Source organism: Tursiops truncatus, chromosome 5 (assembly GCF_011762595.2).
Source record: "Tursiops truncatus isolate mTurTru1 chromosome 5, mTurTru1.mat.Y, whole genome shotgun sequence".
Lineage (NCBI taxonomy): Eukaryota > Metazoa > Chordata > Mammalia > Artiodactyla > Delphinidae > Tursiops > Tursiops truncatus.
Genome location: NC_047038.1, coordinates 49,195,421 through 49,218,189, shown reverse-complemented (window position 1 = coordinate 49,218,189; position 22,769 = coordinate 49,195,421). Strand labels below are relative to the sequence as shown.

The 22,769-nt window shown below is 37.7% G+C and overlaps 2 pseudogenes; both read right to left on the bottom strand.

The window, feature by feature from the left end:
* The window catches only part of LOC101326621 (cytosolic beta-glucosidase-like), a 146,762-nt pseudogene that overhangs the window by 98,667 nt on the left and 25,326 nt on the right, over nt 1–22,769 (bottom strand).
* LOC117312497 (U4 spliceosomal RNA) lies at nt 8,662–8,778 on the bottom strand (annotated as a pseudogene).

The following is a 22,769-nucleotide window of genomic DNA, read 5'->3' as shown; positions in this document are numbered from 1 at the left end:
CTCAAATCCAGAGGCTGAAATCCTAACACCCAATGTGATGGTATTAGGAAGTGCGGCCTTTGGGAGGTGCTTAAGTCATGAGAGTGGAGCCCTCCTGAATGAGATTAGTGCTCCTAAAAGGAGACCCCACCATGTTCCCTGCCCCGTGAGGATACAAGAAGTCTGTAATGTGGAAGAGGGCCCTCACCCGGCCATGCTGGCATCCTAATCCCCAACATCCAGCATCCAGAACTGTGAAGAATAAATGTTTGTTGCTTATAAAGCCCCTAGTTTATGGTATTTTGTTAGATCAGTCCAAATGGACTAAGACATCCTCAAAACTATAATATTAAACAACAACAACAAATCAAGATTCAGAAGAATGTATACAGGAATGAATACGGGGAGCACAGGAGATTTTTAAGGAAGTGAAACTACTAAAACTGTATATGGATTTTCCACTGTGCTGTGGGTCTGCTCCCCTAACCCTGACTTGTTCATGGGTGGACTGTATTCTGTATGATACTGTAATACTGGATACATGACATTATACATTTGTCAAAACCCATAAACTATGAACTTTATTTAATACTAATGTATCAATATTCGCCCATCGTTTGTAACCAACGTCCCACACTAATGCTAGATGTTAACAGTAGGGGAAATTGGAGGAATGGGATATATGAGAACTCTGTACTTTCTGCTCAATTTTTCTATAAATCTAAAATTGCTCTAAAATATAAAGGTTATTAATTTTAAAAAGAATATATGCAGTACTTTTATGTTTTATGCAAAATATGTAAAACAAATCATGGATTTTCTGAACATATACCTATGAGGTAAACATACAACAGCATGCCTGGGGATGATCAATTCAGGCTGGTGGCTGCCTTTGGGTAGAAAATGGAGGGAAACGGAAACAAGGAGGAGCCTGAGGGCCCTTTGCATCTCTTATGTTTCACTCCTTAAGCTGGCTAACAGGTATATGAGAGGCTGTTGATTACATTATCCACAATCCTTTTTATATACCTAAAATAGTTCGTAATGACTTTCATGTAAGAAAGGAAGTCACAGCTAGAGTAAATAGACTAAAGCAATTATAGAAAAGTTTGTTAGATCCTCATTTAGCATTTACTTACTCGTATTTTTTTTTTCTTTTTTTTTTTTTTCGGTACGCGGGTCTCTCACTGCTGTGGCCTCTCCCGTTGTGGAGCACAGGCTCCGGACACGCAGGCTCAGCGGCCATGGCTCACGGGCCTAGCCGCTCCGCGGCATGTGGGATCATCCCGTACCGGGGCACGAACCCGTATCCCCTGCATCAGCAGGCAGACTCTCAACCACTGAGCCACCAGGGAAGCCCAACTTACTCATATTTTTTGCACGATTCTAATAGGATTAGATGTAGTCTCCAGACCAACAAAAAGACAACCTGGGCTATAATTTATGGGAGAGAACCATGAGGAGACAGGAGAGGCTGCTAAAAGAAGGAGCGCTGACAAAAGCAAAAACGACAGTTGATATCAAGGTAGGGTACTAAAGATCTATACAAAGAAATCATGAATATTAAAAATTGTACTCTGGGGGCTTCCCTGGTGGTGCAGTGGTTGAGAGTCCACCTGCCGATGCAGGGGACGCGGGTTCGGGCCCTGGTCAGGGAGGATCCCACATGCCGCGGAGCGCCTGGGCCCGTGAGCCATGGCCGCTGAGCCTGCGCGTCTGGAGCCTGTGCTCTGCGACGGGAGCGGCCACAGCAGTGAGAGGCCCGTGTACCTCAAATAAATAAATAAATAAATAAATAAATAAATAAATAAATAGTACTCTGGAGCCATGTCAAATAGAGGCAAAAAGTTTTATACATCCCAATGGCTCTCAAGTTATGTCTGTATATAAGGTTTAGAGGTAGGAAGAAAAAGAATACTGGTGTTCAATCTTAGAATGAAATAGGTATGAATATTAAAATGCAATTTTGGCCAAGCATGGTGCTTATAGTTTGGGTTAATAGATTTACAATAAATGAAGAAGCTTAATCTCAGAGAGTTTAGGCATAGTGTATTGGTAAATATTAACAAGTGGCTGTATGTTAAAAATGTATGTACCTATATGTATATAAGTTTATTATAAATTTTACTGATATAAAGGACGTGTAATACACCATCTCCAAGCAATAATATGCAATGCTCTTTACTGTAAATTCCTTATAGCCAATTGATTCTCATATTATGCTTGTTTAGATTTTTGCCAAACTCTTATATCGGGAGCCAAACTGCAACGTACAATCTGACAAGTGTGAGTAGTCCTGTATCAGACTGTTGACTGATATCGTTGCTTAAATTAACAAGCACAATGAAAGGAAAATAACAAAGATGTACCAGAATTTCACTTGTTCATTAGTGACATGAGCAGCTTCTTTGCTGAATTGGATAATAGTTTTCAAACAGCGTAAGACTGTTTCCTTGAATTTTTTGTCCTACTCACAATGTAACAGTTACAGACATGACACACAATCATTTACTCTGTATTATTAATATTTTTTCTATAACTTTCCTAGGTCCAGACAACCAACAAAACAATCCATCAAATATTGACTTGTAGCACTTGCCAATATCTGTGGTATAAATACTTACACATGCCCAATTTCAAGCAACCAATGTGACAGCACTGAAGGCAGAGTTGCAAAAAGATGAGCAGTGGCACATCATTATATAGTATTTCTTCTACACAGATACAAGAGATCTAAACAGCTTCAAGGGCATAGCTAATAATAATCGTAGTAAAATATTGAGGAAGTAAGGATTTTGAGTATTTATTACCCCTTTTAATATAAATTATTTACTTATAAGTTTATGTAATTGAATTTTTAATGCCGGCTGTGTTTAAGAATCAGCTCATAAAATTGCTGAAAACTTAACAGTAGGCACTGGTGAGCCAGTACAAGCTGGCTTCGCCACATCACTGATTGTGACTTGCCTAAGATCACACTCTTAGTAAGACGTAGAACCAAGATGTGTCTCCGGATCTGTCTGATGTTGAAGTCCAAATCCTTCCATTGGACCACACTGCTTTTAGTAATAATGACTGACTAATGAAGGAAGAGTCAACTGATGCCTGTGCTACTCAATTTATGAAGCCTAAGAAATGCATAACATGACCTACACATTTTGGAAAACAGTCCATCTGAAGTGCTTAAAACAAGTTTTGACAATTTCAAGAGGTAAATGTCATTTAGCAGGAAAACGTACTTATGTAGAGTAGTAGTAGTATACATTCTAGATGTATACTAGATGAAGCATATGTAAACAACATTGTTTCTATGAGAACTAGAATATGAATTGCAAAGTAACGATTATAAGTGAAATTTTGATTTAAAAATATACAGTGGCCTTTAAAAAAATAAAAAATGTATATAGTGGCCAGTACTCATTAGTACTTGAATGTAAATTTTCCTGAATGAATGATATTAATAACTCATTTGCTCATTAGGGATCTTCTCAAGATGTAATTATGTCCACATATTAAAAGTTCATTGTTCTTTATGAGGAACAAGACTACCGTTTCCAGGCAGACTACATACCCTGAGCTATCCTTCAAACAACTACGATTGCCGGATGGAATATGGGAAATGTATTGTTAAATGTGCCATCGATCTGGCAGGATGTTAGGGAACCCAAAATCAAAGTGAGAGGTAATTCAGAAGCATAAGTGAGTAGCGATATAGGCTTTTGTCCTGAGAGCATCTGAGAAGCCCAGATGATGTGAGCTTGCATTTTAATGGCCTGTGGGACAAGGGAGAAAAGCTCACCAAAATGGGAAGCCTGTGGTAAGATGCTCACATAAGTCTGATGATGCAAGGACTTCACATACAGTGCCAGAATAAACAACAAGCTCTGCCTAAGAAAGAGACAACAAAGCAGCCAGCCTGTGGGAGAGAAATTACTCCTCGATATTTGTAACCACAACTCAGCTCTCAAACCATTAATCAAGTGTGAGAATGGAAAAAGATTTTAGCAGACATACGAGCTCTCACAGGATACTGGGAAAACTTTTTCTTCTCATTGGATATTACTGGAGGATAAATTTCTCCAAAACAATGATGTAAAACAAGAAAGAGAAAGATCCAGGATCCAGGAAATGAGGAATCTAGCAGAAGAAGTCTGTGGAATGATGTAGCTGTGCAGCAAACCCAAGGAGTAACCAGTCCATGGGAAACCAGCCTATTTCCCATAGCTATGGGAAATATTTCTTCAAGAATATTATGCTACTAGAATATTTAGTTTGATATTTTTCAAATTTTAAAAATTTACTAGAGAATTGTCAACATGCACAATAGTACAGTGAAGCCCCATGTACCCCTGGTTCAGCTTCAGCAGTTTCCAACTTTTGCCAACCTTGTTTCATCTTTATCCCACCCACGCTTCTTCATTTAATCTACACACATTTCAGTATACCCTCTACCTGACAAGAATATTTCTAATTGGGGTAAAATACACATCACACAAAGCTTACCACCTCAACCATGTTTAAGGGTACAGTTATGTGGCATTAAGTGCATTCACATTGTTGGGCGATCATCACCATTTATCTCCAGAACTCTTTTCATTGTGCAAAACTGAAACTTTGTAACAACTTAGCAATTATTCCCATTCTGATTGTGCATGGGGGTGGTGAAAGTGGGAAAGGAGAGGGAGAAAAAGTGGACAAATGGGTAAATCTTCATCTTTCACAGGGAGAAGTCAATAGATTATGCCTACAACAGGAAAAAAAACTCAAAAACTAGTAATATAAGCGTGATATTTAAGATATAGAAGTCAATGCCAAAAGGATTAACCAAAAGAATTAAAAGGGATTTCCTCTAGAGAGAGGAACATGGAAGAGAACAAGGGATTGGTGGTTTCTGAAAGTCTTGTTTTGACTCTTTAAATTATTTTGCTATATTAACTTTAGTTAGCATGAAGATGAACTTAAGAAATTATATTAAACATTAGAAAAGATGGCATAGAAAATAGACATTAAATATGTGGATAATCTAAACAAGCTATTAAAGTATAAAACAATAATAAAATGTCTGTTTTGTGAGAATTAAAAAGAATAATTAGATAGAACTAAAATGCTGGGCCCCCCCCCCAAAAAAAAAAAAAAAATATATATATATATAAAAGCACCAAGGTAAGAAATCAGAGTTAAAGTGTTCTCAGATTCATATACTGTCTAGAAGGGGACTAACGATATTGATTAACATTTTACTTTGTTATATTTTATACTCAGGTTAAAATTTCTAGCATAAGCACTTAAAGAAAAAAATGTAATTTCTTTTTAAAGACAAGTCCAACACATATATAGCAAGTCTGTGCCAGGCTCTGTTCTAAGCATTTTATATTGATGCTTTGCAACAATATTATGAGTAACTGCAACTATTATCCCCATTTTTGGGTAAGGAAACTGAGAAATGAAGAGGTTAAATTAATTTGCCTAGATCAGTTTGTACTAAAGCTGAGATTCTAACTCAGACAGTTGAATTCCAGAGCCCATGCTCTTAACCATTATGCTAAATGAGGAAAACTAAATACATTTAAAAGAGGGCAGGAAAACAATAAAAAGTAAACAAAGAAATAAGAAAAATAAAAGCATAAAATAAGATGGTATGACAAGATATACAATCACTTATAACAATATGTCAATGGGCTATACTCCCCAGATAGAAGACAGAGATTGTCAGACTATATATATTTTTTAAATTCAGTGATATACTGTTAACCAACACACCTAAGACATAAGAATATAAAAACATTGAAAGTCAAAATATAGAGAAAGATATCCACCCCCCAAAAAAGCAAAGGACTTCAAGGAGGGAAAAAAAAGCACTAGAGATAAGGTGGGTCACCACATAGTAACAATGCTGTTTTAAATATGTATGCATCTAAGAATCTGGTTTCAAAACATGTGAAGCAAAATTGACACAACTGAAATGTAAAGTTGACAAATCCACCTCCCTAACCCAAAATTGCACCTTGGGTTTTAATCAACCAAAGTTCTAGCAAACATTTAAAGAACAAAACCAATAAACTCTACTCTTTCATGAATTATTCCAAAAAATAAGAAAGAAAGAATTCCTCAACTCATTTCACATGGTTAGAATAACCTTGATACTAAAACCTCTCTCAGCAGCTGAAACAAGAGAGACTAAGTATAGCATTTATTAACAAACCTGACCTAATTGATATATATGACATTGCACAATAATGAATGCTACAATTGAAAAATATACATTGTTTTCATTCAAACAAAAACATCATGAAAGCTGAGCACAAATTGGTCCATAAATAAAGTCGCCATAAATTTCAAAAAGCTGGAGAAATACAGACGGCAATCTCTGACCAATAATGTTAGAATTCAATAACTAAAGAACATTAGCTTTTTCTTTCAAAAATCTGAAAAGGAACATCAGAATAGCTTAAAAGCAAAGACGGCATAATAGGGACTTCCCTGGTGGTCCAGTGGTTAAGACTTCACACTTCCACTGCAAGGGGCATGTATTCAATCCCTGGTCCAGGAACTAAGATCCCGCGTGCTGTGTGGCAAAGCCAAAAAAATTTTTTTCTTAAATGCTAGGGCATGCTAACACACGTATATGAAATCTAAAAAAAAGAAAAAGAAATGGTTCTGATGAACCTAGGGGCAGGACAGGAATAAAGACGCAGACATAGAGAATGGACTTGAGGACACGGGGAGGGGGAAAGGTAAGCTGGGACGAAGTGAGAGAGTAGCACTGACATATATACACTACCAAATGTGAAATAGATAGCTAGTGGGAAGCAGCTGCATAGCACAGGGAGATCAGCTCGGTGCTTTGTGACCACCTAGAGGGGTGGAATAGGAAGGGTGGGAGGGAGACGCAAGAGGGAGGGGACATGGGGATATATGTATACGTATAGCTGATTCACTTTGTTATACAGCATAAGCTAACACAACATTGTAAAGCAATTATACTCCAATAAAGATGTTAAAATAAATAAATAAAATGTAAACAAATGCTAGGGCTAAAATAATAAAAAATTAATTAATTAAAAAGTAAAGAAGGCATAATAGTGGTCAACAGAAAAAACTAAATCACAAACAATAGTAAAACATTGTGATATCTAGTTAATGCAAACAAGACTTATAGCTAAAAAATTATTAAAAGAGTTATAGCTAAAAGCCAAAAGAATATATAATGGAATTATAAAAAATAATCTGAAAAAGAGATAAAAAGAGGGGAAAGAGAATAAAGACAGATGAAACAAATAGATAACAAATAGCAAGATGGTAGATTTAAACCTAACCATATAAATAATATCACTGAAGATGAATGAATCTAAACAACCCAATTGAAAGGCAGAGATTATCAGATCGGTTAAAACACCAGACTCAGCTATATACTGCCTATAAGAAACCCACTTTAAATATAAAGACAAAAGAAGGTTAAAAGTGACAGGATTAAAAAGATATACCATGCTAACACTAATCAAAGAAAACTGGAGTAGCTATATTAATACCAGGGTAGATTTCAGAGCAAGAATATTACCAGGTATAAGGAAACCCATTTAATAATATTAAAAGGGGTCAATATATTCAGGGGATTTACAATCCTAAATGTTTATTCACCTAATAATGGAGATTAAGAATACATGAAGCAAATACTGATTGAACTGCAAAGACAGACAGATCCACATTTGTATTTGGATAGTTCAAGTAAAAAGACCAGTAAGATTATAAAAAAATGGACAAAAGATGTGAATAGTTCCTTCACAGAATGAGAAACACATGGCTAGTAAACATTTAAAAACACATAGGAGATCATTAAAAAACAAGGAAATGCAAATGAAAACCACAATGAGATACTATTCTACAACCACACAGTTGGCACAAATTTAAAAGTTGGGCAATATCAAGCATTAGAGAGATTGTTGCAAAGCAAGAATGTTTATACAATGCTGGTAGGAGAACAATACAGAAATACCTAGTAGAGTTGAAGAAGCACATATATCAAAACCCCATAATTCACATACCACCATATATCCTGTTTCTACAAATGTAGACCAGGAGACATATATAACCATGATTGCAAAGCAGCAACAAAAACCATCACTGGAAACAGCCCAAATTTCCTTTGTCAGGACAACAAATCAATGAATGAATGAATAAACTATGGAATAGTCATAATTCACATACCACCATATATCCTGTTTCTACAAATGTAGACCAGGAGACATATATAACCATGATTGCAAAGCAGCAACAAAAACCATCACTGGAAACAGCCCAAATTTCCTTTGTCAGGACAACAAATCAATGAATGAATGAATAAACTATGGAATAGTCATACAATGAAAGACTATACAGGGGTAAGAATGAATGAACCACATCTGTATCACCATGCATAAATTTCCCAAATATAATATTGAGAGGGAAGAAGCAAAAAATACACACAATGTATTTCCATTTATACAATGTCCAAAACATGTAAAGCTAAACAAGAAATTGTTCAGCTATATAGTCTCCCATGATAAAATCATAAAGAAAAGCAAGGAATGAATAAATGCAAAACTCATCTTAGTGGGTACCTCTGGGAAAAGGGGTAGGAGAAAGTACTGAAGAGGGGGTCCTAGAAATATGGTGAGTATGTGGATATCAGTTTTATTTTTGATTCTCTACACAGAAATTATAAATGTTTTTTGCTATTGTTTTTTGGGAAAAGTTTTCAATTAGCAATAATCCTGCCTGGGATAAACATCATTGGCTACGATACTGCCACTGCACAAAGCCTGCTATTGTTTTTTGAACAAACAAATCTTATAATACATTTCATTGTTCATAATAAGGGCCATTTACTGAGCCTTGGCTTTCTATCACTCCTATATCAAAAACTTACATCGGCCATCTCATTCTCCCCCCATGACAACCCTTAGAAGATGTACTACTATTACTAATAAGAACAGAAGTATAAAGATTGAGTAACTTTCCAATATCATATAGCTAATACCTGTGACTATCAAAACATGATACCCCAGTCCTACCCTTACTGACATCAACAGTTTAAACTCCTTCATTACTTACAACTTAGGTGAGTCTTAGACAAAATGAAATCTTTCTTTGTGAATTAATGTTTCGTTCCACCTCTACACATTTCCCAAATAATAACTGCAATATCTACCTTCCTTTGAGATCTCACAGTCTAGTTGATAACAGACAAAGTCTTAGACTACATTAAGATAAGAGCTATATTAAAATCATGTAAAAGCACTACGGGAGAACCAAGAAGCAAGCACTCACGAGTTACTTCCGTCATTGGGAGGCAGGTAGACTTGCCCACGAGAAAACATTTTAAGGCAGGTGCTGAAAGATGAGTAGGAGTTATAACAGTGGCTCTGATAAGGGAAAAGCAAACGTGTAATTCGGTGGCAATGGTGGGGGTGAATTGCAGAAAGAAGGCACTAGAAGCCCAAAGACCAGTTAGCAGGTTGTTGCAATATTTTTGGCAAAAATGACAAATTCCTGTATTTTGCTTTTTTAGTAATTTGGAAGAAAATAAAATTGTCTCTGAAATTCTTACCATATGAGGACATAGAAAGGATTCCCACAAAAAAATGTAAACTATTGACATTACCTACAAATCAAAATATCAAAAACTTCCAAGGCTGCAAAGGATTATGGAAAGAGCACAGGCTCTAAAGCTGGCATAGAGGAGTTTCAGCTCCATCTCTACTTGTCTTCTCTGTATATGAAGTGAGAGGATAATATCCACTTTGTAGGGTTCTCATAAAGATCAACTGAGCCAAAGCCAAAGTGTCTACAGGGCATGTGGCAGATAGTATGTGTCCAGCAAGTCTTAGTTTTCTAGTCTTCTAGACTCAATGCAATAAATACTAACTAAAAATTTACACAAAAAGTGACCATTTGCTCTTTTTTCTTCTTTCTGTGGCCAGCTCTTGATACCAGAGTACACATGTAGGAAGCACTGTAACTCACATTTGCAAACTTGCCTGTGATGAAGATTCAGTGTCTGGACCTGCATGATTGGGTCTGCGGGGTCCTCGGCTACCTGGTTTAGAATTCGTCATTACAAATGGTGTCATGTCGCTTTCACTTTTTCCATGACAATGCCGTTTGTGAGGACATAGATCTATACAGACCTCAGTCCTCTGCACAAAGGAAATCACGTCAAGCAAAAACGAAATAAGTGTCTGACGTGTGTGTGTGTGTATATATACTTTTCCTTCAAAACCCCAAAATGACATTACTTTACAACCTCTTCTCAAGAGCATTCTCTAACTCTTCACGATCACACTCTCCTCAGGGTACACACTGGACAAATAACACATGGTGTCGAGTCAACATTAAAAACATCTTTTGCCTCCTTTGCACTTTGAGCTCTGTCAAGGCAGGGTCCAGGTGTCACTCACTCATTTTTGTTTCTCCAGTAGCAAGAATGGCATATGGGAACAGCTTAGGAAAATGCTTTCTGTGTGGCATGCTTAACATAAAATAGGAATATTGATGTTTGCTATGTCATTGCTTCACAGAAATGTGGAAAAGCTGTCTCCGTGTTTGTAAGTGATTGCAAATTCTTTACTTGAAAGAGGAAATATAGGACTTCCCTGGTGGCACAGTGGTTAAGAATCCACCTGTCAGTGCAGGGGACATGGGTTCTAGCCCTAGTCCGGGAAGATCCCACATGCCGCAGAGCAACTAAGCCCGTGAGCCACAACTACTGGGCCTGTGCTCCAGAGCCTGCAAGCCACAACTACTGAGCCCACGTGCCACAACTACTGAAGTCCACGCTCATAGAGCCCGTGTTCCACAACAAGAGAAGCCACCACAATGAGAAGCTCACGCACGGCAACGAAGAGTAGCCCCCACTCGCCGCAACTACAGAACGCCTGCGCGCAGCAGCAAAGACCCGACGCAGCTGAAAATAAATTAATTTTTTTTAAAAAGAGGAGAGAGTTAAAAATTCAAGTAATTGCCATTCAAAAATTGTGACCTGATGTATTTTCAAATGAAAACATTTATATATTATTACAACTAACATTCATTAAGAATATTAGACGTAACTATTCCATGTGAAACTTTGAGGTTGTGGAGAGCAAAGATTCCCTGATCTAGAAACAGTGCCCTGTGCCTGAAGCTAATTCAGAAGGGATGAGGGCCCCAAAAGTGATAAGAAAAACCACCACACCAAGTAGAAACGCATTTCACTATCACAACACAGGAGGATGGAGGGTTCCAGAAGGATGTCTCCAAGAAAATAAAAACAAAAGAAACGGATGAAGTATGTGATACGTTTGAACATGTCAAGAAATAATTTACATTTCTGGCAGACAGTGACAGTGTCGGGGTGAATTAGTGAAAGAATCACAGAACAGGAAGCCAACAACAACAAAGTATTGACTCTCAGGCCAAAATAAAAACCGTACAAGAAAAGAAAGTCATAGGATGTTAGGCTCACTTGCACACAATATTTACATAAAACTGTGATGCAAAAACTAAATGATAATTTAAACAAAACTTGTTTAATTCCCAAATACTCACATTAGAAAATGGAGAAGAGAAAGTTTGCTTTGTGAGCAGATACTGAAAGTAGGCCTAAAAAAAAATCTAATGACATAATAGGAAGTCAATGTTATATTTTCAACTAGAACATCAAATAATAGCTGTATAGGCATGCTCTTTAGAAACATAAAGTAAATCCTAGTAAAAGTGAAAAGACTCAAAAGCATTGGCTTTGAGGAGAATAAATAAGAAGCAGAGAGGAGTGACATATTGTTGTTGGGTATTATAACTCTCACAGTACTATCTGAGTTTTTAAACTATGCACGTATGTTACTAAGATAAAACTAAAAGTTAAGTTAGAAAAATAAAGATAATAAAGAGAAGGAAAATGGTAGACCTAGGTCCCAAACTAGTCAGCACCTGTTTGCAGGTAGGAGGGCATGCCATGGAAGGAGGCATGTGGAAACATGCACGTGTGCTTTTGACTGTGCCAGTGACTGGGATGCTGCTGCTATTTAGTGACAGGGCCAATAAGAGGTCCTGCTAAGTACAGAACAGCCACACACACCAAGGAATGGCCAGAACAACTGCCAGTGGCACCTCCACTGGAAAACACTGCAGGAGATGGGAAAAAGACTAAAGAAACATACAATGAGAAGGGGAAACAGACAGAAGAGAGGGAGCACAAAGCAAAAGGAAACTATCACATTAGAAGATATAAAATAATAAAATGGCAGAAAAAAGTTGAACCATATTGGTAATCATAAAAATTATAAATCCATTAAACAGTCCTGTTTCACCAAAGGTAAAGATTAAGATGAAAAAAATATTTACACGTAAGTACTGATAAAAATAAAGTAGATTTAGTAATATTAATATGATATAAAAATGAATACAAGGAAAAAGCATCAAATAAAACAAAGAATAATAAGCTCATATTAATAAAGCTTATAGCCCACCAAAACTATAGAGTAATCATGAACTTTGTGCATCTAACAACAGAGTTTTGAAATATACAAGAAAAAATCTGCTACAAATGCTGGGATATATTGAAAACTTAATTAAGACAGTGAGAAATTCTCTCAGAAATTGAAAAAGAAAGAAAGAATTTGGTTAATATAGTTTATAAGCTTATTCTCTTATGGACAGAAGTCTATGTATGACTTTACACATATAGGTAAATATGTATGTGTGTGTATATATACATATGAAACACACACATGAATGAGAGAAACAAAGATTGGTAATCAGCAATAGAAAATTATTTTCAAACACGCTTGAAGTATTCACAAATATTAGAACTCATGCAGGCTACATTCTCTGACAATTAAACAAAAAAGAAGAAAAGAAGGAAGGAAGGGAGGAAGGGAGGAAGATTTTTAACAACCAAAGAATAAGCCAATCTATCCACTTGGATTTTATTTAAAATTCTAACTAAATCTTGGAGTAAACAGAAAATAAAACAGAATGGTTTTTGAGGAAAAATGTGTTATTAAAATTATCTTAAGAAACGGAAAAAACCTGAAAACAAACATCTTTAATGCAGCTAAATGCTTCTATAGAACAGACTTTTCCTCAACAGATGGGAGCTGAGGCTGAATAGAGAAAGTGATGGGCTGGGGGAGATATGCATTTGTGGTACTCAGATACTGCCCAGTACTCAGATACTGGGGAGGTCTCTGGAAGCCACAGATGTGTCCACGAGAAAAAGAATCATCGAAATATCTGTCAAAATCGGATGTTGTGAAGCCAACCTAAGAACTTTCCTTTTCATTACCTTGCCTTCAACCAGGTCAACCAGGTTTAACTAGGTCAGAAGCTTTGATGAACAATCGGAAATCAGAGAAGCAGGGAAAAAATGAAGATGAACACACCCCCTCCTCCAATAGAGCTAAGAAAGGAACTTAACCTTAAATCCGATTTGGAGTTTTAACTATTTCATAGATTAATTATTCTAAATACCAAAATGAGACTATGTGTTGCAACTGAAGTGGCCATATGTATCAGCCCGGGGTCCCAGCAGGAAACAGATGGCACTCAAACTGGGTAATTGAGGAGAGTTTTATACAGGGACATTTTACTATGGTGTGAGCAGGGTCTGAGGAAAGCAACAAGGATGGCGCAGAACCTCCGGGCCTGCAGCAGCAGGAAGTCAACAGCACCACAGAAGGTGCTGGGGCAGAAGGGGCTTCCAAAGCCTGCAGAGAGTAGTGGCTTGCTGAGGGCTGCCTGGCAGGAGAGGAGTTCTTTAGCAGAGCCAACCCACTGCAATCCAGTAGATGGGGGAACAGGCAGAATAAATACTTTGTCTTCTCCCTCCTCCTACCCAGACTCTACCATCTCCTGCTAATGCTTCCTGATGATCAAGTCCAAACTGAAGCCAAAGGACAATGCCATCCATATAGGTCTTCTCCCAGGGCCAAGAGCAGGGAAAGGTGGAGAGTGGATCCCAATGGACACATAGAAAATATCCAGTACAATAGATAAGCAACAAGGTCCTGCTGTAGAGCACAGGGAACTATATTCAATATCTTGTAGTAAACTGTAATGGAAAAGAATATGAAAAAGAAAGTATGTATATATATGTAGAACTGAATCACTTCACTGTACACCAGAAACTAACACAACACTGTAAATTAACTATACTTCAATTTAAAAAAGAATATATCCAGTACACAATAAGACTTAAGGCCACCAGACAAACAGAGCCTACCTGTGTTTTCTTCTAAAGAGAAGGGAAGACTACCCCCACTAGGTAAATGTAAAGGTACAGTGGGGAAAATTAGGAAGTTACTTTTATGAGCGTGCCCTGAGTGTTGTACTCGTGGACTGTACAAATATAATGTATAACAGAACATGATTATAAGTTAATTACTGACTTAATAATTCAGGGAAGTGATAAATTCTTCTAGGAATAAATAGTGAGAGGAAATTTAATCCTGGTTCTGGGACTTGACTTTCTGGGCTCCAACCCTGTACTTGTGTTTTTTGTTTTCTGATAATCATAATGTCTTCAGCTACAAAGACTCCTGACTCCCTCTTCATTTACTGTAGTCCTGTTTAACACTTGTCCTTTTTGTCTTAACTACTTTTGCCTCTACTATTCTACTGCAATTATTCTTTTATCTTTCAGTTAAGTCTCTTTGCATTCAGGCATTTATGCACAGAATTCCTCCATCTACTGAAAGACACTTTTCTCGCCTTTGAAAGAAAACCTCTCCTCTTCTTTTCATCCATCAGAGCATTGCATTCATCTAGGCTGGCTTCAGCCTCTGATTGTCACTATGCTAATCTGAGCCCCATTTGGGAGGACGGAATGGTATACTGGAAAAAGCATCATGATGATGATAATAGCTATTATGTATTAAGCCCTCAGCAGGGGGCAGGCACTTTGCTAAGCACTTTACATGTGTAGGGTAAAAAATTTTCCTTGACCCTCTAAGGGTCCCTGGCTGGGCCTGAAAATTAAACTGACAAAGACAGATTAACAAGAGAAAAGCATGCAAATTTATGTGATATAAGTTTTACATGACATGGGAGACTTCGCAAGGAAATGAAGACCAGACAAAATAGTTACACCTGAGTACTTTTATGCTGGGTTTGATGAAGAGTAGACAGTTGTGGAGGAATATGATAGGTCAAGGAGTATGTGCTAACTTGGGGGAAACTTAGCAAGGCCTGCTTATTCAGATTTTTCTCAATGTCCCTCTGTCTTCTGAGATAAGAATGCGCCTTTCCTCCAGGTATAGGGAGAACACCTCTCACATGAATGTTTTATGACCTGTTTCAGGGGCTGAGGATCAGAGAGACCTTCCTGTTTCTGCCACTTTCTCAAACTCCTTCAGTTTCCAAAGTGCCATGTTTTGGGAGAGCGAGAACTTGTCCTGAACCCCATCACATGCTTTCTGCCTTCTGATTCTACCGCTTTTCGCCATGAAGAATCTGAGGTTTCCTTGAGTTTAAGAAGATCACAGAGCTGGTAAGTAGTGAACCTAAAATTGTAAGCTGGTGTAACTGATCCAAGACTGTGCTCTGACTACGCTCAATGGTCTCTCAATTCATATTTTCTTTATGTTAATTTATCTCTACACCTCGCTACCTTTGTGACCTTAGAGAATTCACTCAACCTTTCTGTGCCTCAGTTTCCTTATCTGCAAAATGAGGATGATAATAAACCTGGGTTTTCCTCTTTGGCAGTGTTGTTGAGAAAATTTCTTGGATGTTTATGGGAGTTGAGGCATTTAAAACTGACTTGCTGGGAGGCAGTGTTTCATTGTTGTTGTTGATAAACAGTATTTGTACCTATGACTCCAGGCTACACTCTCTCCTAAGAAGAGATCTCAAAGTAAATAGTCCTTTTAGGAACCCACCTTGACTCCCTGCCCTCCTTGATGACTACAGGGCTGGTTCTCTTTTCTGGAGATGCATTTCAGCATCATCTAGCCTCTCAGTACCGTAAGAAGGACATTCATCCTGTTCCAGAACTTTGGGGCAGGGGGCAATGGCTCCTGGACAAAATGCACTATGAAAGCTCTTCCCCTAGAGGCAAGCATTTTTTTCCACCGGGCTTTTTTCTGTTTCCCTTTTAAAAATAATAATAATAAAGTTCTCTTATTACATAACTATGGGACAAGGGATCAAACAGTGCTTAAAATGCAAAAAGTGCCCTACATTCCAACTGCTGTTGCCCAGAAGAAACACCCTTTGCAAGACTTAAATAAACCCTTTAACTCTTACCTGCCTCTGATGCATGAAAATTACAAAGAGCACCATGCCTTTATCGGTTATTTCCCAGCGACATCATGTGATAAGCAAAATATCCCAACTCCTGGAATTCTGGCCTAATTCTAGAAACAAATCAACCCAAGAATTTTATAAACACTCATTTGATTTTCATTATTTTCTTATCAAACACAAATTACAGATTTTCATTGCCCAACATAACTAAGCAAAATAATGGGCTCCCTAAATATATTCCGAGAATTAGGCCTAGTAAATCAATTATGTCAGTTAAATTCAAATGTCTTATTTTAATTAATTCCATTTTGATATATGCTATTAAATACCTATTTAAACCTGGCACTCATGAAAATAGGCTAATGGCATCTTTTTTTTTTAATTTTTATTGAAATATAGTTGATTTATGATGTTGTGTAAGTTTCAGGTATACAGCAAAATGATTCGGTTATACATATATATAAATATATATATATATTCTTTTTCTTTTTTAAATTTTATTGGAGTATAATTGCTTTACAATGGTGTGTTAGTTTCTGCTTTACAACAAAGTGAATCAGCTATACATATACATATATCCCCATATCCCTTTCTTCTTGCATCTCCCTCCCTCCCACCCTCCCTATCCCACCCCTCTAGGTGGTCACAAAGCACAGAGCTGATCTCCCTGTGCTATGCGGCTGCTTCCCACTAGCTATCTATTTTACATTTGGTAGTGTATATATGTCAATGCGACTCTCTCACTTCGTCCCAGCTTACCCTTCCCACTCCACATGTCCTCAAGTCCATTCTCTATGTCTGCGTCTTTATTCCTGTCCTGCCCTAGCTTCTTCAGAAGCTTTTTTTTTTTTTAGATTCCATATATATATATTAGCATACGGTATTTGTTTTTCTCTTTCTGACTTACTTCACTCTGTATGACAGACTCTAGGTCCATCCTCCTCACTGCAAATAACTCAGTTTCACTTCTTTTTATGGTGGAGTAATATTCCATTCTATATATGTGCCACATCTTCTTTATCCATTCATCTGTCGATGGACACTTAGGTTGCTTCCACATCCTGGCGATTGTAAATAGTGCTGCAATGAACATTGTGGTACATGACTCTTTTTGAATTATGGTTTCCTCAGGATATATGCCCAATAGAGGGATGGCTGGATCATATGGTAGTTCTATATTTAGGTTTTTAAAGAACCTCCATACTATTCTCCATAGTGGCTGTATCAATCTACATTCCCACCAACAGTGCAAGAGGGTTCCCTTTTCTCCACACCCTCTCCAGCATTTACTGTTTGTAGATTTTTTGATGTTGGCCATTCTGACCAGTGTGAGGTGATACCCCATTGTAGTTTTGATTTGCATTTATCTAATAATTAGTGATGTTGAGCATCCTTTCTTGTGTTCGTTGGCAATCTGTATATCTTCTATGGAGAAATGTCTATTTAGGTCTTCTGCCCATTTTTTGATTGGGCTGTTTGTTTTTTTGATATTGAGCTGCATACGCTGCTTGTAAATTTTGGAGATTAATCCTTTGTCAGTTGATTCATTTGCAAATATTTTCTCCCAATCTGATGGTTGTCTTTTCGTCTTGTTTATAGTTTCCTTTGCTGCACAAAAGCTTTTAAGATTCATTAGGTGCAATTTGTTTACTTTTGTTTTTATTTCCATTTCTCTAGGACGTGGGTCAAAAAGGATCTTGCTGTGATTTATGTCACAGTGTTCTGCCTATGTTTACCTCTAAGAGTTTTATAGTGTCTGGTCTTACATTTAGGTCTTTAATCCATTTTGAGTTTATATTTGTGTATGGTGTTAAGGAGTGATCTAATTTCATTCTTTTACATGTAGCTGTCTAGTTTTCCCAGCACCACTTATTGAAGAGGCTGCCCTTTCTCCATTGTATATTCTTGCCTCCTTTATCAAAAATAAGGTCACCATATGTGTGTGGGTTTATCTCTGGGTTTTCTGTCCTGCTCCATTGACCTATACCTCTGTTTTTGTGCCAGTAACATACTGTCTTGATTACTGTAGCTTTGTAGTATAGTCTGAAGTCAGGGAGCCTGATTCCTCCAGCTCCATTTTTCTTTCTCAAGATTGCTTTGGCTATTTGGGGTCTTTTGTGCTTCCATACAAATTATGAAATTTTTTGTTCTAGTTCTGTGAAAAACGCCATTGGTAGTTTGATCAGGATTGCAATGAATCTGTAGATTGCTTTGGGTAGTATAATCATTTTCACAATGTTGATTCTTCCAATTGAAGAACATGGTATATCTCTCCATCTGTTTGTATCATCTTTAATTTCTTTCACCAGTGTCATAGTTTTCTGCATACACGACTTTTGTCTCCTTAGGTAGGTTTATTCCTTGGTATTTTATTCTTTTTGTTGCAATGGTAAATGGGATTGTTTCCTTAATTTCTCTTTCAGATTTTTCATCATTAGTGTATAGGAATGCAAGAGATTTCTGTGCATTAATTTTGTATCTCACTACTTTACCAAATTCACTGATTAGCTTGAGTACTTTTCTGGTAGCATCTTTAGGATATCCTATGTATAGTATCACATCATCTACAAACAATGACAGCTTGACTTCTTCTTTTCCAATTTGGATTCCTTTTATTTCTTGTTCTTTGACTGCTATGGCTAAAACTTCCAAAACTATGTTGAATAATAGTGGTGAGAGTGACAACCTTGTCTTGTTCCTGATCTTAGAGGAAATGGTTTCTGTTTTTCACCATTGAGAACAATGTAGGCTGTGGGTTTGTCATATATGGCCTTTATTATGTTGAGGTAAATTCCCTCTATGCCTACTTTCTGGAGGGTTTTTATCATAAATGGGTGTTGAATTTTGTTGAAAGCTTTTTCTGCATCTATTGAGATGACCATATGGTTTTTCTCCTTCAATATGTTAAAATGGTGTATCACATTGATTGATTTGCGGATATTGAAGAATCCTCGCATTCCTGTTCCACATGTAGATGTATTTCTGATGTATTTGTGGGGAGGAAGGTGATCTCCACGTCTCTTACTCCTCCACCATCTTGAAGGTCTCTCTTGGCATCCTTTTGTAACGAGTAAAAATATCACAAACTTCAGAGTCAGCTGGATCTTTTTTTGACCAAATCAGCAAGTATTTATGCATCATACAATGCTTCAGATAATGAGGCACGACTCTGGGCTTTCTTTCTTAGTTCCCATTTCCCAGGAGAAGAGAGAAGAGCTGGGGATAGGTAGACTTAGAGAGCTAGACCTGAAGAGAGGTGGGTCATATCCAGATATTAGCACCTATAGAATGTCAAACCCACAAGTTAATGGGCAAGAATTCCTTACAATCTGCCTAAGCAGGAATGTGGGTTTATTTTTTTGTCTCTAATTAAAAAAAAATTCTAGAACTCCTACATACTAGTTCACTCTGGACAACTGAACTTCTTTGAATCTCTGTCCTTATTTTTTTTTTTTTTTTTGGCTGAAAAACTACTGAAGGATTCATTTATTTTATTTACGTAAGAAATACTTTTATAAGGCTTAGTATGTGCCTGGCACTATTCTAATCATTCTACAAATATTAATTCATTTGATCCTAATAACAACCCCATGAAGCAAATAATATTATCATCTCTCTTTTACAGATGGAGAAATTGAAGCACAGAGAAATTAAGTATTCTGCCCAGGGTCACATAGCTCAAGATCTACAGAGCCAGATATCAAACCCAGGAGGTTGACTGCAGAGCTGGTCCTTTTAACCACGATACAAGCTGCAACTGCTCTGGGAGGCTGAGGAAATGGAACTCAGAAGGAAGGAGGAAATGCAAGAACCAGTGGTAAGAAACTGGTAAATGTCTCAGTTAATCCAAACTTGTGTTGGCTATTTACAACCTATAATAATAGTGATAAATCTGGGGTGAGTTAAAAACATGATGAAATTAAAACCATGTATTGATACAACAATAACATGTAACATGAGAGGAGGAGTAGAGTTAGTGTTCTGTTCTATCTTGTTAAGGAGGGGCTTAATTTAACAGTTATGCAAGTTAACATAAAGCAAAAGGAGATAAAACGTAAATACTAATCTTGTAGAGGAAAATAAAGGGAGAATAAAGAGAACATAATCCAATGGAAAGAACGAAATGAGAGAAAAAGAAACAAAACTCCCCAAATCCCAATCCAACAGATTTTTTCAAAAATTTTAGCAAGCTGATCCTACAATTTATATGAAAGAATAAAGGGTTTTAAATAGCTAGGACAGTTACTATAAAGCTAGATTACTCAAAAATGTGTTACTGGCACAGGGATATACAAATAATCTATTGAAAAGAATACCTGTCTGATAGCTTAGAACATGATAGAAGTTAAAATCCATGACTTTGTTCTAAAACATCAGCATAAAAAAATATCAAAACTGTAATGTTTGGTGAATCAAGCAAATTGCAAAAAGATAATATACAAGATGATGTTACCTATGTAAAAAGTTAAGATACCATGGACATACAGGTAATAAAAAACCCAAAAACATACAGAGGAACAACACATAGTAACTAAAGCATAATGGTTACCTCTGAGCAGAGTTGGGAGAATAGAGCATGAGGCTTTAGTTGTATCTGTTGCATTTTTTTTTTCCATACCAAAAAAAAAAAACAAAAACCTGAAGCTCTTATGGCAAAAAATTTAACATCTACTTAATCTCAGTTGAGAAAATAGCTGTTACATTTTCTGAACTTTTCTGTATGTCTGAAATATTTTGTACTTAAAATATTTTTTAAATCTAAAAACACAGAGAAAGAAAATAAAAGGGAAGAGACAGAGAGGAAAAAGAAGGAGGAAGAAGGAAAAGAAACTAATATAAAACCTCAGTGTTGTGAGAATTTTATTAATACCTTCATTCAGTGGTATTTGGGTGCCATCACAGTCCTCAGGGATACCATCCCCTTTCCCAACTTAGGCCAGGGGTGCCTGGACAGCTCAACTGGCAGTCCTCCTAAAGAGCCCCAAAGCCTTTCTAACCCCCAAATATTTGGCTGTTTAGCGGGGATGCAGAAAAACACGTTGCTCTTAGGTGAAGGACTCAGTGGAAATGTTGACCAACTTTCTCTGTTCCCTAACCAGATTTAGAGATGACACTGGGTCACTGACCTTTTCATAACCTCCACTGGTCCAGGTCTTCCCTTTTCATTGCCAGAACCCCAGGCTGTTCTCTAGTTAATTTATGCCTCCTGAAGGGGATCAAGCTTATTATTGCCTGCATATATGATCCTTCCTTCTATTGGAGGGACAATGGTCCCGCCTGACTTAGGCCACGTGGGGAAATGATGGGGCATAGAGTTGCCTTCCAAGGCCCCTCACAGCAGCTCTTCCACCTCTGGCCCCAACTGGCCCTGATGCCACTAGGGTCCATCTCTACCCACTACAGACCACACTCTGGTTAGCACAGATCTCCAAGGAGAGCCCTGTACTGGAGGTCGAGACATTTGCTGGAGACTTAGGAGAAGCCTTGGGGCTTCCCACCCCCATGAACCCCCCCAACTACCTCCCAGGCACTGTTCTTTTCCTTTTTCTTCTAACCATTCCCTACCGTTTCAGACTTGCTTTCCTCTCCTCTAACTCCCCTCTGTAAACCCTGACCCAGCCCCCTTTTTATTAAGCTATCTCTTCTATAGACACTTACCCTGAAGATGCCTCACCTGGGAATTTCTACAATCCATGGTGCAAAGCTCCCAGCAGCCTGATGATATGATGGGCAGGGAGATCAGTCAGCAGGCTTCCAGCCTAGAAGGGCACTTTGCCAGGTAAGGGGCGTCTCTCCCAAAAGGAAGACCTTGTTAATCCTTGGCCCTGGATAACTCATTGGTTCTGTCTAACATAAACCTCTTTGAGATGAAATATAAAACAAAAGAAGAGCTACTGCTACCAGACTCTGGTGGAGTCCACCTTATGCAGAGGTGGTCAGTTCAGAGCCTGACACATAACTTCATTAGGGTATACACAGGATTTTTTTTTCCCGAATAGATACACATTTTACTGTATGATTTTGACTAAAGTATTTTCACAGCTGATACAGTTTTGGGGGTGTGGATTCCTATGCTGAAGACATGTATTTTTAAATTTACTACACCGATTTAATAATTTGATCATTTATCTCTAAGTCCATTAGTATAATCATCAGGCTCACAGGATTTCTCTCCTGCAGTTATTAACTCATGACAAAACCCATGATCTGACTGTAAACACACGTTCTAAAAAGGCTTCAACATGTTGACCTTGAAGTCCTTACCCCACTAGCACACAAACAGGGGTTCTCTCCCACATGGATTCTCATTCAACAAATATTTACTAGGTGGCTACTCCTGCCAGGCACTGTGCTAGGAGCTGGGGACACAACGGCGAGCAAAGCACACACAGCTGCCCTCTCTTGGAGCTGCCATAATCGTGGTAGAAACAGGCTCTCCGGGGAAGGGGGAGATATGCACACACCTACACCTGCATGGTTTTCTCCCACGTGGAGTCAGACGGATGTGAAGGCCTGACTTGCTTCTC